Below are 13,268 nucleotides of genomic sequence, written 5' to 3'. Positions count from 1 at the left end.
CAAAGTCATAAGGACCAAGGGCACAAGGACCAAACAATGTTTTTGATCCAAGATCTTTTGGAAGAGGAGTTGTATTAGGAGACTCTATAGAAATAATATTAACATATTGGTACCTGTGAAGAAGGTGTTTTGAACGTCACACCAGAGATGACATTTAGCTGGCCACATGCCTGCCAGCTTGAAGGGATCAAACACTGCCTGATAGAGGAGGTGATGGATTTCAGGACAGTACAGGAACTATAACTCAGCACTTCCAACACACTGGATGTCACTCTGTTCATCTAACACGTCCACCACATGACTGAAGAAACTGGGATAGAAATTCTTTTTGTCAGTGTCATCCCTTTATTTTGTCATCTCTTAAATTGCCATATGACCAGATGGGATAAGTGTCACAGTTTTAAATCTGCAGCATCTGTCCCACTCTTTCTTAACAGGATGTGGGGAATATAACATTTTACTAGTTATACTTGAAGAAGTTATCTTGTAAAGATAGTCACAGACTTATTCTGTGACTCATTCATCAGACAAAGGCTAATTCAGCATGCTTACAGTATGGAGCCAGAATCAACTTCTCAGAATGCTTTGTTTCCAAACCTTCCCTTTAATTGAGGCAATTTACTTATCCATGATAGTTCAATTTTGTTTTAATAAACTGTCTTCTGAAATAGTTATGGAATTTACTCATGCTCTGCAGAAGCAGGGTTCTCCTTAGTAATATCAAATACAAATCCTAAGATCTTAATTTTCACTCCTCTCCTAGACTGTCCACTCTTTTTGACAGTGGGCCAGGCTCAAGGACATTATCACTCAAAGAAAATACATTTTCAGATAAGCATATACTCATTTTCCTATTCTCTAGCATGGTCCACAGACTCATGACAATGGCATTTTCACAGGAGTGTGACTCCAAGGTAGACAGGATCATCTTTGAAATGAGATCTTTGAACAAACAGACATTATTATATATACTCTTCATTGTTCCCTCGATATTGAAAACCACATAATTTTGCTAAAACTGAATGACTAATATGAAGACTTTGAAATGCTTGTACCATACAGTTCAGAGGAGGCTTCCTGTAGCTCCATTAAAAATAAAAAAGAATGAAAAGTATGACTCCTAGTATCTTTGTCTCTACCGATCAAGCCTTGGTCCAGCAAGGCACGCTGATTTACCCCTGCAAGCCAGTTATTTCCTTCTGCCACAACCAGCTAGATCTCCTCTTCCAAGACACAGCAGAGGACTTCTTAGAAGACTGAAAGTTCGGGGTCCCTTCTGCACTATGTTTCCCAGACTCAGAGGCCATGTACCTGGTGTTCAATGTATTTCTATGTCTGCTAGAGCAAGCTGTAATTCAGGTGCTGACAGATAACACCACCGCTGTGTTCTGTTAGGACTGGAGTTTTGTTCCTCTACAGCATTTAACCTTTTGGCTATCATTTTCTGCTATGAGGCACAACATTTGCTAAACTTCATCCCCAGTTCAGACCTATGATGGATCACTTTGACAGCACGTGTATGCACTGCCTATAAGCCATACTACTGTATGTGTATTTCAGCTCTCTATTTGTCTAGAACAATAAACAGAAACAAATGTTGAGGAAAAGATAGAAGTATTAATATTGGCTTTTAAAAAAAGGGAGGGGAAAGTTAGCTGTTTTGGAATAGGCCCTAGGACCATGTTTAGATCAAACAGTTACAATAAAAATTAGGAAAAGTTTATAGCTACCAACCATAGAGCAAACTGACCCCTGTTCAAAGGTGGTAAAAAGAAAGGTCTAGAAGATAAACCTTACTTTCTTCCTGCTTCTGAAGCAAAAGGCAGAATGGGAATGAGTTCAACCTACTCCAGTCACTGCTAGATGATGGATGACCTCATTCATTCAAGTTGCAGCATTCCCTGAGGTTGCCAAGACCCAGAGGAGACAAAAAATGCTGCTGCAAATTCCAGCACAGGTCCACAGGCTTTGCACCAGAACAAGACAGCTCTGCAGAGCCTGGTGTTTCCTCACTTGGGAAGCACTCTGGTGCACAGAGGATAGGTATTACAGAAACTCTTACATGGCCAGGCTGGACCTTAACAGAATTGGAAACTGTTCCTTTGAAAAAGTATTGAAACTGTAAAGATGCTTTACCAAATTTGGCCAAATTAACTTCAGGCTTGGTGGTTAAACCCCCAAACAAACAGATTCCAACAACGCTGTTTTTTCCAGCTCCCAGTGTTTTCTAGCATAAGAAGCAGTGCAGTTTTAGGCTTCTGGTTCTTTTATGCAAGGGAAACCTCTGTTATTCTGGTGCTACTGAAATGGAGAACGGTTTCTGCAAGCAAAAGAGGAAGAAAGCTGCAGTCACATGCAGTGTCACACAGATGAAGTCATACACTGGCATAACAGCAAGTGTTGTCAGTTGTCAAAGGCCATCTGTAGCCAGCAGACTTAAACTGTCATCCTGGAAAAAGATGCAAACAAGCCTAATGGGAGATTGCATTATCCTCTCCCTGGCATTCAATCAAATGAAGCTTGTTCCCTGAACAGATATAGAAAACAAAGGGACACATTCTCTCTTCTTCTTTTTTCTTTTTTAAAAACAAAATAATTATTTTTTGGCAGTTGATGTATTTTCAAAATGACAGGGAAAATATGAAGAACCAAAGAACTCCAGAACTGAAGAGTCACTTGTCAAATGTGGGTTGTGTGTACTCATTTGCTGCTACGGGGAGAGAGGGATTGCTCCACTGTTCACTCTGCAGAATGGACTCACAGACTTTTGATCTGCATCATTTAGGGGTTTGCTAAGTAAGCATTTGACACTCTGTTCGTGTGCTTTCTCTGTTTTTTTGGGGGGAGTGGGGGCGGAGTTATTTTTACAGTGCCAAACAGTGTGGGAACTGCTGGAAAAGGATACTAAATAAAAGATCCATTCCTTGGAGCAGGAAATGGATGCACACTTCGAGATGATGCATTAAGTTTTCCTGAGGGAAGGTATAGTGATAGCTCCCAGTACACTTTGTGTATCCTATGGCTGGTGACAGATTTCCAAATCAGCCTGCCACAGAAAACAGGAGATGTGCTTGGGGAGAGGTACACGTTCCACCACTGTAGGCCCCAGTGATGCAAGAAGGGAAATATTCCTATTCTGTATTCTAGGAGGCAAAGACAAATGTGCTTGTTTGGTTGGTTCTAGTGCAGGCAGGGGCCAAAGAAGAGGAGCACTGAAAACTGAAAAATGAGTCTTGGGATCTGTGCCTGGTACTGATGCAAATGAAGGTGAAACTATACAAACAGCAACACAATCAGACCATTCATCATTCCTTCATTAGCAGCTTTTCTTTGCAACACCACCACTAAAGAAAAAACCTTCCCCCTTTTTACCAATGACCAAGAGGATTGAAAAGAAAGCCTAATTGCTGAGTGTACAGTATGCACACTGTGTGTAAGACCGTTTGTTATGCAAATGAGATAGCCCTGAATCCATAGGTGGTGTTAGTGTAATTCAATTTACACAACCTTCGTAATATAGAAACTTACTGAGTATGTGAGACGGAATCTCAACTTACGGCAAAACAGTTGCCTGCTATGAACAGAAAAGCTTCCAGCCACAGTGCTAAGGCAGATATGAACTCTATGCTCCAGATGACATCAAAGACCTGTTATCTTGCTCAGATTTACAGGAAAGTTCAGATTTCCATAATAGATGCAAATTGTTATGCTAGCCTTGCTTATCCACATGAATGCAACTACTATTAGTGAAAAATGATTACATTGTTTTAAAATATTTTGCATTCCTTTAACAGAATAAAAGCCTTTCATGTTCTATTCACTTGGATGATCCAACATGAAGGTTGTGTTTTCATATGTGTGTATTCTTCTCTGGGCTCACAGAATTCCATGCTGTACAGCTGCCTGCCACTCCCCATTAAAACAACTTGACTTCAGCTTCTTATAAACCATTGCATCAAAATTTTCCGTGCCATTGGCTGAAAAATTTGGAGAGCTTTTCAGAAAGAAATGACTCAGCTGTTTCCAAGAAATAACTCAGAGAGAAAAAGACACTGTTATGACAATATTAAAAAGGAAATCTTAAGAGGGTTGGATTTTGGTTTTGGTTTTTTTTTTTTATCTTGAAGAGCATGTAACTGGTAAACTGTACATCTTGTTGTCCCTGAAATAAATTTACATATAATTGTCAGAAAAATTCTAACTCATATGGACTTTGCAGAGTTTCTTGAATTTGAAGCTACTAAATTTCTAGAGATGCCAATGTCTTTTACAACTCTATATGTGATCAGACTGTGCAAGCACTACCCACTTGCAGCATGTGAGCTCTGGGGCCTCCCAAGGACTTTAATCTGGAATTGCTGAACCCAGATGCTAGAGGGCAGAGCACGGACAATGAGGTCATGAAGTCTCCTGTCCTGCTCACAGTAGCCTCTTCCTCAGTGCAGTCAGCCTGGAGAAGGTCGCTGTTTTCTTCAGAGCGCACATGGGACACACGCATTGACACAAGGACATTTTGAAGGAAATGAGCAGAATGCAGTAAGACATCTTGCTTGCACAGCAACAGATAGCCAATTCTACCTGTTAAAGATTCTACCTATTAAAATAAAATACAGCATTGCCAGGTTACCTACAAAGATCACAGATGGGTACTTCGGGCAGCACAGCTTGTTTCTTAATTTCCCCTTTTTGTTCCAGTTGTAATATTTGTAACACTTAATGCATCACACTCACTAAACTGTTGATCTGTGGTATGACAGTGCTAGGAAGATTTCTGTGCTCATTTTCCAATTTTTAACCACAGGGAGACAGGGAGAAAAGTGGAGGCTGTGTGTTCAGCTTAGACTCTTTGGAGGAGTGCCTCATATCGCATTGGGATACTGCCTCTGGACTGACAGAGCAGCACTGATGCAATTCAAAGTATGCTTGCATGTCAGCTGAAACAGAGTGCTACAGAAGCAGGATTAAGTGAAATTAATACTTCAAAAAGCAAGTGCAAAAATACCAATAATCCATAAGTGATGTGAAGGACTGCTTTGGGAAACATAAAACAGCAGCAGAAATATCATTGAATTCTGAGGAGGCATAAGGAGGAATAAAGGAAACTCAAGACAAAAAGGGATTAAGCCTTTGGAAACAGACCAACAGTCAAGGATTCTTTGGATTTAAGGTCAGCCTTAGCCACTGGCTGCATTGCAGAAATCGTATCTGAACAGATTAGAATAAATGCAGATTTCAGCATTGTCGTGCCTGAGCCTGAATACTTGCCAGCTCCGTCCTTGACTTGACTTATGCTTAACTCTAGGCCAAGTCTGATTATCACTTCTTCAAATCATGGCTGATCAGTAAGGATCTTTAATGCATGAACTGCCCTATTATAAAATATGCAATGCAGATAACTGACAGTAGGAGACAGATGAATTCACAGAAGAAAGCTGAATTTGAACCTATGATGCACTATTAACTTAGGCACTGCGTGCTTGCGTGCCTGGATCTTACAGATAGCTGGTATACGCATATGGATATGCATATGTGTTTCCCAGAATCAAGTACTAGTAAAAAGGTAGACGGAAATTTAGTTATAGTTGGAGTTATCTGAGACATCTGTGCCAGCCATAAAATGCAGAGTAGCAACATAAAGATGACCAGGTCCAGAAATTCACAAGCTGTTCTTCCAAAATATCTTTTCAGTTTGGAAGGAATTAATTCCTTTCAATCAAAAGCCAGGGATACAAAACAACAGGAATCAAAACTGGAGAAGCCAGTTCAGATGAACTCTCAATGATGTTCCTAAAACATTCACAGCTTCAAATGGAAAGTTTTAATTCCAGCTAAAATCAACACAGCTGATATTTGCCAACCTGGATTTATTTCAGACTGTTTTTACATCTACCTTTACATGAAAATAGCATGCCTTTAGAACAATTTAAAATGCACAGCTGCTGAACCTGTTTCAGCATGACTCAGAATGAAACATGAACTGCACAGTAGGAAAACATAGTCCTTGCATTGGGATTTTACAGTCTCAGATCTTGATTTTCCATTATTCACATAGCTCTCATTTGACTTCAAGAAGACCGTGCTTAGGCAATGGCCAACATACAAGTGACCATATCAGGGCCTAAAAGGACACAAACCAGGATCAGGAACAGAGCAGACTGCTGAACGCCGAGACAGTTTAGTTCACTTCCTCTTCAATTTAAGTCCTTACAAACTGGAATTATATGCAAGGTGCAAAATTTTGACGATGAAGCCCTCGACCACCCTTAGGTGCAGTTGTGAGAAAGAGGAACAGTGAGGAACAGTAACCAGCTGATACAAGGCTTCAGATGCCCTGGATGGGTGAAGGCCTGGGGAAAAATGAGTCAGTTGGGCTGTCTTTATTCTGAACGCTTGTTTTCATCTTAAAAACCACAAGCCCTACGCAAAGGAAATAGGGCCTTGCACATTTTCTCTGGAGGATCTGCTCACCACCCTGCAGAGTGCAGCACACATGCACAGTGACCACAGGTAACCAAAAGCATGTCTTCATAATTCTGTATTGTTTCTGTATGTAAACTATTCTCAACGTCAAAAGCTATGAGATTTACTTATTTCAAGTTTGCTTATTTTTCAATTTTTAAGTGACGCTTACTCACATTTTGTAGATTATTAACAAACAAATTTTCAGGAATAAAATAAAAAATGTCACAAACTAATGAATATTTCTGACAGGCATTTCAACCTTAAAGACCATTTACAGAGAAGTCTGTGAGAGAATAACATGGTCACATTAAAACGCAGTGCTAAAGCCACATGCAAACATAACCGGATTTAAAACTGGATACCTAATTAAACTCCAGAGATTAGATCAAATGAATTAAAAACATTTTTTTCTCATTCATCATTCTAAGGAATTCAGTTCAGTAGTACCAAAAAGAGTGTTACTGCTATTTTCATGAAGTTTCAACATCTCTTTTAGGAGGAGAATGGATACAAGATATGATCCCCTTTTACTTCAGCATGCTTTTTTACCTAGTTGCAGATGACAGTGCAGCCCTTAAAAAATCAAAGACATTCTACAAAAACTACCGGCCCCACCTAACATTTGTTATTCGCAACTGATAAAGCTTTTCCTGTAGCACACATAACATTTTCCCTGGATTAAAGAGGGAAAATTAGAACTAGATAGATCCTTACTGAAGCATGAGATACAATGTATAGAAACCAAAGTAAGTTTTAAACCAGCCCAGCTTCTTGAACTGAGATGCAGAAGCTCTCCAGCTGCAGCAATCCTCAAGAGAGTTTGCTTGGGCTAATTTTCCCTGTTTCTGGACAGTCTAGTTTAGGGTCAGGTTGAATACCTCTGAGCTACACTGCAATCTCCAGTGCAGACATGTCCCAAGGGAGAAAAACAGTGACTTGCTAAAGTGCATTCATTCAGTCTACAGTCATCAGGACTACACGATCGGGATTACATCACCCCTTGATTTACCTTTCCTGTTTAAAAACACTCTTTTCAGATGTTACAGCTCAAAAATAAAGCAAAAGAACAGCAACAGAAGTACACTGTTTTCTTCAGTTTAGTTTCTTTAGTCTCGCTAACGGTCATGAGACATCAACAGTTCCTATAAACAACTCATTTCTATATCCTTACAACAAAAGAAATACTCTTTAAAAGCCCTTGTGGAGGAACTAATAATGAGTACTGATGGATAATTTTTGTCACTGATATATGCTTGAGGAGCCCTACACAGTAGCCAAGATGATCTATCTGCAAACAAGATGTCCTTTTGAGTGGATGTTAGTCTGCAAGAAGAAACCTATTTTAAAGCAAAGGCACAAAATAACAGTCATACTTATGCACTGAAAAGGAAGGGAAAAAAAGAGACTATTATCTCAGGTGCCTAAGAGCTTGCCATATGTGAGAGTTACCCTGCACTGCAACAGGAAAGCCTCATAACGCAAACGCGGCATGAGATATTTCTGGAAACCAAAACATCTCCATGTACTTCAGTTCCCTATTTCCCTGGATAGGGCATAAGTTATTATGTACAATTCAGGAACAAAAATATGAGGCATAGTCTTTCTATATTCAGGACAGAAGTTTTTATCGTACAGGGTAAATGGAAACTCCCTAAACAGGCAAATTGAAAGGTTTTCTGTTCTGTCAAGAAGTCTGCCAATAGTGATGTCAAAGACAGAATACATACCAGATATCCAGATTGAAAAAAAAATTCTCCTTATTTCTAGCCTAGGGAAAATTCAGAACTAGAACTGAACTGCAGAAATTAAGCTTATAACGGGATTCACATAAGACCTTCAAACAGCCTCTAGATGTGAGGAAAGTTAAGATCCAAATTAAAACTACTCTTTTAGGTCCACCTCTATGCCTGAAGATATCAGCTATGCACATGCATAGAATTATCCTATCCTGAAATGTGGTCGTTCAAAAAGAAGCATGAACATTTCCCAGGACCACACTCAAACCAACTGAGAGTGGGTCTTCTTTTTTTGGGGAAGTGAGTTTGACACCTGCCAACACCAATCTCACACACAAGAACCCAGTATCTATCTTGTTTCTTTTGAATAAACACAGTTTGCCAAAGGAAGATGATGCTTTTGTCAGTGTATGTACAATGCCAAGGACAGCAGGGTTTGGCACCTTAGCTAGGTACTCTTATTCTATCATAAGAAAAAGCCATATTTCTATTGGATCAACACTATCTCAGCGCTAGGGATTTATTCTTCCAGTTTCTTCTAAGATAGGTGCAATTATTAGTCTAATTTTACACAGGGGAGAATGGCAACAGAGACAAATCACATCACTTAATTAGCATCCACAGAAAACTTGACAGCTTAGTTCCAGGTTAAACTTTGTTCTCTAAGTAAATATATTTATTCAGCATTTATCTCTGTCTTCATCCCTGGAGACATGAGCCGCTCAACAGGTATGTTTGGAAATTGCTGCTTCTCTGTATTCAATGCTTCAGCTACTGTGAACTGATGTACCCAACTGGGCAACAGAACTATGGCAGTCAGAGGTTCTAAATGGTAACTATGTCTTAGACAAGGACATTCTCAGCAACAAGTAATACCATCAAGTCCACCGGGGCACGGCTTTTTGCAGATAGTCCGAGCAACTTTTACATCCACTGACTTCAGGGGTAAACACACTTAGCACCTCAGGGTGCCATGCCTGGAAACTAAGTTTCATTTTCTCTAGCAGCAAATCAAGATCGGTATTTACTGCAGAGAGCTATTACAAGGGTTGCATAATGTTAGCAAAGTGCTGGGAGCATGAAATATGCCTCGTATTATTAAATATGTGACAGATGTACCTGCAGAGAACTCATTAATTCTAATTTCTATTCCTGTTAGTCTAGAAATATTAGCATATAATTGTTAGTTTCTAAAATATTCTGGCAAACTTTTTTTAACTGAAAAACTGTGTCAGCATTTATTTTGGAACAGCAGATGAAGCCTGTTCTCTTGTATGCCCCTCAAGTAATGTGTTACAATCACCTCAATTACCTAACAGGAAATGTTAGAGCCTCAGTAAGAAGGCTTTCTGCAAGCCTTTAAGTAGGAGCTGTGAAATTTCTTCTCAGTAAACCTAAATGAAGAAGCCTTCAGTGTGACAAGAATATTCAGAATGGACTGTTCTGAAAATGAAAGCCCAAACCAATGCGTAATACACAAACAGACTGTATGGCAATACTGTATGTATTTTGAGATTGCATTGCAGTGCACATCACGGAGCAAAAGGCTGAGTGAAGCAGCAGCCAGCAGTAGCATGCTTGTTAGTTGCAGCTGCAGTCTGGTACAAAGAAATCCAAAGGAATTTGCATATCTTCTTTCCTTAAAACATATGCTAGTTGAAGAAACACTGAATTTCTCTCTTTTTTTTGGGGTGGGGGTGGGTTGGGTGGTGGTGGTGGTGTGTGTTTGGGGTTTTTTCCCCCACTGGAAGTCTCAAGATCAGTTCATTCTACACAAAATCAAAGCCTGGAAGTAATATCAGACTAACCAATAGCTGTGTACAAAGGCCCTGCAAAAAATGAATACATCCATCTTAGTGACAGAAACAGCTCGCATTCACAAACACTGCTTCCCAACTAAGAACGGCAGACCACATGTTGTGTACCATAACATATGGGGACCAGGAATTTATTGTATGTTTCCCCAAACTGCAGCTTTGGAGACAAAATCTTCTATCAGCTTAGACCTTTCAGCCTGCCTCTTTAGCGCCTGGTGACTTGAAAGCCTGACAAAGGAAAACTTCATTTAACCAGAAGGATATCAAAAGATGGATATGTAAACAAAGCACAGCAGTATCTCTGCAAACACTGCATAAGAATACGAACTGTGTATGAGAAACAAAAAGAAACACAGCTTCAACTCTTTCATAATGCTTAAAACATGGAGATTTGCAGCATTTACAACCCTGGCCAATAGCAAAGTTGAAAGTAAACATACCGGCCAATGGATCTTTGCAGGAAATAAGCTGTTTAATTATTCAATTATTTTGAGAGGAAGCTAAAGAGAACAGAAATGCATTAAATAAATGTGTGGGAATGTAAACACTTGCATGGCATGGTATTACAAGTGTGGACAAGAGCACTGCAGAAATCACGATGTGGTTTTGCTGAGCTGTTTCCCACAGTATGTGCTTACGTGATTAAAGGCTATATAATAATCCATGTACACAGGGGGGATGAACTAAATTTACATAGGCAAATTGGGGCAAATTTCCCTCTCTGCTCACTCATGCATACCTAATTTCTGATTATTTTTTATTTCATTGCTCTGTTAATCTAGAAAATAGGTCTGTCTTACTGAAGCTGAGGGTTGTCATTTATGGAATAATATCATAAAACACTGTGCAGCAGGATGGCTCTTCTAGTTAATCCAAAAGCATCTGCCACTCAGCACGACTGTCTTGCAAGGTTTTTCTTCCAAGTATGCACAGTGACTTGCAACACTTTGCATAGTATCCGAGAAGGTTTACTGCTTCAGTTTTTCTTTTAATTCCTACTAAATATTCACAGACTACACATCTACCTCTGACTTCTTTTTGTCTGATTGATTGTTTTTTTTTTAATCAGCCCAGTGTGGCATCTTATCATGAATAAGAGTTCACCGTCTGCTTAAGCTTTTCAGGCAGAATCCTACAGTATCTTACCCTCTGTGATTTCATAGGAACTCAGAGTCCCAACTGAGTAGGATGAAAGTCTTTGAGATCTGTTTCTAAGCAATACTGGAACTCTTAAACCTCTAATAATATTTGTACTTTGAGAAACCAAACTAAATTTGGTTTCTTGACTAGTATCTGTGGAGAAAAAAAAATGCATTTTCTGTGAAACAAATCATGGTGCATAAGCAAATAGCATACTGCATTTCTGAACAACTGCTAAGTAAGGAAGCAAACCTTATGAAAGGATAAGTTTTCATTGCATTAAAGTGTAGCACAGCTCAGAAAATGTTTTTGACAAGTCTGCGTGATGAACTTCTGCTCAGTTTGGCACATTTTCTTTGTGCCATCCTGCACTATACTGAGGATTATAAGGAGCACATTTAAAAGAGTGCACATGGAAGAAAGGAGACAAAGAGGCTAGTAAAGAATCAATTAGTTTGACAGAACCCATGGAATAAATGGAAATTATATACATCAGCTTTATACTTTCAAGCCAACATGGAACTTCAGTAGAACAGGGATACTCAATTCATGCTATATATTAAACATACATAGATAATTAACACATTACATGCTACAATACATTGAGAACAACATGTTTTAAGCAACTTGTTCCATGTACTATGCAGGATTTTATCTGTAGGACTAATGAAGGGTATTCATGCTACTCTCTCACAGTAAAGCTATTAGTATAAATGGGACCAACTCCTAGTGTCACAGACAGCATAATGCTAAAAGGTTTAATAGGCTATTTGGCAGGAGACAGACAGAATAGATTCAGCTGCTAAAATTGTGACACTGACATTTTGCCCTTCGTTACCAGTGTTATCTTTCCCCATAGAAACATAAGTGTTGGATGGTGCAAGCTGTCAGTCTATCGGTTTCTAGTGAGGCTGCACTAAAATGGCCCTGCTTCACAAAGAGAAATTTATTTCCCAGGAATACTTGTAATCTGTTGCTATTAAAGGTTTAATTAAATATAGCTTTAGGGCACTAATTAACATGTAATAATTACATGCTCTGACTGTCCTCCACATTCATCATCTAGAAAATACACAAGAATAAAAAAAATGGGTGCACAAATTATATACATGTCATGGCCTCACTTCCTTCCCATTGAATTCAACAATAAAGTTTGAAATAATCAGGCAGAGAACACTGCCCTAGAGAATAAATTGCCTAAAAGTAAAATTTTGTATCCTGACAAGTTGGAATCACGCAAAAGTTTTACTATTAATTTGTGGGTCACAGTTTTACTTCCAGTCCTACTGACATTTTAAGGCAGATGGGATACATCAGGGAAAGGACATCTGAATAGAATCATGAAGACACATTGGATATCCTGAAACAATTAAAAAGAAAGACTAAGAGAAAAAAAAAAAAAGAACAAGAAGCAAGCTGTAAATTAGATAAAAGCCAATATAAATACTGTGCTTTTCCAAACCAGAAAATGGCCAGGTAGTTTTTTGCATCCTTCACAATTAATAGGCCAGAGCACTCTTCCCAGAGTTCTCTACTCCCTCAAGAATGCTTATCTAATCCATTTTTAATCCCTCTGTGTGTTTCACCTGACTGCTGAGAGCAAGAGAAGAAAGCTGCTACATCTAGGCGTCCCATCTTATTCTCTCCAATATTTATGAGAGTAAAGAAATGCTTGAACATATATTGCAAAGCATGACTAAGCAAAAAAATTCATTCCTCACATGCCATCACCATTACACCCATCCAAGCAATTATTTATTTGCAATTAACTGGCCTCCTGCAAGGCTTTATAAGGGTTTTATTTACCATATGCATTTGTTTCAGACAAGTCACTACTTTTGAAGTGACAAGGGATTTTCTTCTTCCTGCCTTGGGCATTACCCTCTGGAATCCTGCAGTGCTTCTCTTCCTGTCACCAGCACTGCAAAGCCACTTCTTGTCACAACCGACCTCCAGTTAGTTTCAGTTCTTACACATAGCAACGGGTGTTGTCGATTTGATGCATTACTTGTTGTTCTATGAATTAATTTAGGAAGACATACTATGTGGAGCTTCTTAAGAGCAGCACGTTAAAAAAAGTTCAGGTACCACACCAGAGCAAATGATACCGGGT

The sequence above is a fragment of the Grus americana genome, chromosome 3, assembly GCF_028858705.1.
Source record: "Grus americana isolate bGruAme1 chromosome 3, bGruAme1.mat, whole genome shotgun sequence".
NCBI lineage: Eukaryota > Metazoa > Chordata > Aves > Gruiformes > Gruidae > Grus > Grus americana.
Note: the sequence above shows the minus strand (reverse complement) of the source record.